Source organism: Fulmarus glacialis, unplaced genomic scaffold, assembly GCF_000690835.1.
Source record: "Fulmarus glacialis isolate BGI_N327 unplaced genomic scaffold, ASM69083v1 scaffold12273, whole genome shotgun sequence".
Taxonomy (NCBI): Eukaryota; Metazoa; Chordata; class Aves; order Procellariiformes; family Procellariidae; genus Fulmarus; species Fulmarus glacialis.
Window position 1 is genome coordinate 100407 of NW_009202374.1, and position 2988 is coordinate 103394.

Consider the following 2988-nt stretch of genomic DNA (forward strand, 5'->3'; position numbering starts at 1 on the left):
CCTCGTAGTACCACTCAAAATATTACAACTAAAACAATTTTCAAAATGAATCTCTGATTTAAAACCCTGCGCCAAGCAGCTAAATAACCTGAATTCCCAGTCTTCTGGGAGCCAGGAGAAGTGATGAGAACTAGGGGTCCTTGATGGCTCAATCAAAAGTAGTTCAAACCCATAAAGATTTGGGAGCTATAGCTCAACTCTGCTTTGACGGTCTTCCTGTCCAATAACAAACTCTTCTTCACTGATGCTATGGTTGAAGCCCCCATAGGCATGGCGAGTACTTGGTAACTAATGTAATGATAGTTTTGTTTTAGGCTTTAAGCATTTTATTCGTGCAATGATAGCAGTGCATCTCCGCTGCTGAGGTACCTGTAATTCATTAGCAAATGTGGTTAGATAATCACTTTGCTGTTTATCCTACATAATTAGTTTGGTGCTTGCCATTGGGGAGAAGAATCATACTGTGGACTCCCGCACTCATGCATGCACCCAAGGAGTAAGATGATCTTGGAATATTTCAGACTCGTGTTTCTTTATTCTCTCAATAGATGGGAGAATTTGAAGGAGAAGGTTTGGAAGGGCTGCTCATCTTTTACCTATCCCTAACCCATCTGTCCTTGAAACATTTACCAACTACACAACTATGTATTATTTTTAAAACCCTCTTTGGGTTTTTGTAATCGAACAGTGATACTTAAATTTAGATATCTATACTATTTTTTCAGATGTTGTGAGCATCTCTGATAATGAAGTATAAATGCCTAAAAGAATCGGTTTCCTAGGCTGGCCTCTCTTGTTGAGTTAGCGATACAAGGTGGTTTTGCTCTAAGTTTGCTGATACCAGTCCTTAGTTTACAGATTATACTTATTTTTTTCTTCATTTGAAATTTGGCAGCATTCACAATGTTAATTGTTATTATGATTGACAATCCACTCTTAATTTTGAGGCTTTTTCCACTTCCTTTTGTTAAGGAAAACAGCAGCTTTCAGCCTGTACAGATAGTATAATGATTTCTTAAGTAATACTCTAAAATTTCTCTTTAATTAGATTTCTCTTAGAATTAGATTAAGCAGTTTTCTCCCCCTAATTCCAGTAATATATTTTCTCTACTTATGTGTTGTCCAAAGGACATTCAGAATCAGAGACATGATACTAACTCCGGATAATACATCTCATTTTCAGCTATAAAGCTGGAGTGGGGCTTCATGCTGCAGGTCTGTCTGAGCCCTTGGATAGCCTAAGGATGTGAATATTAAATTGAAAATGTGTATCCTAAAATTGTAGGTGGTGGAAAGCAAGCTAGACTGTTGTTAGCCTTGTGTAACTTTCAGCCACTAGCTTTGTGAGGACACTCTAATTAGAGAGATGGATGCTGGTGGAAACTCCAGTAGATACCGATGAGAGTGTTGTTTGTCAAGTGTTCCCTTTCAAACAGGTAAGTTTGTTCTTGTTTTGCTAAAACAGTACGTTACCAGTTGTGGATATAGTTTTCGTTGCTCTATGTGTCATAAACGAGTAATTTTAAACTGCAAATACACGTGTGTAATAGGTCTTTTACAAATACACAGAATCTTGCTCACAAAAGTCAAAAACTTAGTGCCTTGTGCACTAAGATTGGCTAAAGATGGTTTGGTATCACTTTATGCTATCATCTGAACAACATGTTATCTGGTAAGTACTAATGGCCACAACTTTTACACGTTGTGACATGATCACTGTTACCTCATAAAGTGCAGATGCAAACACACAGCTGTTCTGCTAAAAATTTGTAAAGTGACATTGAAAAAGATGAAAAGGTAAAAATGTGATCATTAGTCTTTTTTACTTTACTGAGATTTCTATTTATGTTAAAAAAAAAAAAAAATTAACAATCCGTTCACATAGGGCAGTTGTGTCATAGTGCCACACATAGGGCGTACAGACAAATTACAGTCTTGCTGTTTTAATTAAGTAATTTAGACTTCGTTGCTCCATGTAGGAGTGGGAGTGATGGGCAGGTCCATAGCTTTCACATTGCACTGTTAGTTAAGCAAGATTTTCATCGCAGTGAAATTTAAGCTTAGCTATTACTGACTGCAGCACTCAATTTATATATATATTGTACTCTTGCAAAACTGCTTTGGAAACCTACCAGCCGTGGACAAACCTTCCATTCCCTCCTTTATTATAGACGTTTGTGTCATGAAAAGCCAAAGGATATCTCTTTGCTCAAGAAAAAGGTATTGTCATACAGTATCAGTGTGCAATTTTAGAAAGCAATAATATCACTTAGTCTGTTTGGATATTTTACACCTATAGCTCTTAAGAAGCTGAGCACTATCCACAGGTGAACTTAAATTTGGAGATTATCCTCCGTATTTCTTGCATCTGCTCTTGGTCTCCATGTATTGCACCAAACACCGCTTCTTAAGGTTCGTTTCTTGTTGTCTGTCTTATTACATGGGAATACTAATGTGGTCCATGACCACAAAAAAAAGTGCTTCTCCAGCAATTAGTGTAATAAATGTTCCACAAAAACATTGTGTTGATTGGGTGTAGATGAACCAAGTACCAAGTTATGAGGTTTTTGTTTGGCTTTTTGTTTTAACTGAACAAGAAGTTTGGGTGCAGGTCTCAACCTGATGAGGTGCGGAGTGGGACAAAAAGAAAAGGTGCTTGAGATAGTTATGAACAATGTCTTTGACGTTAAAAGTTTCCCAGTATATGTTTATGGTTCAGCATCCTTGATGTTAATTTTCAGTAACAAAAGTGGGAGAATAGATGCATGACTAGTTGAAAGGCTTTTGCCATCTCGTCATCAAATAAGCAGAGCTAGACTGTTCTGATGCCAGTGGTTTTTTTTTCAGATGGTCTTTAAAAGAAAATTCCCATGTCTTATTTGAAAGGGACGATCAATGTTTGCTTCAACTTTTTTATAAGAAACAAGTTAGCTGAAGTGTACAGTTGTGTAATCTGCAGTACGCACATAATTTAAGAAATACTAAACA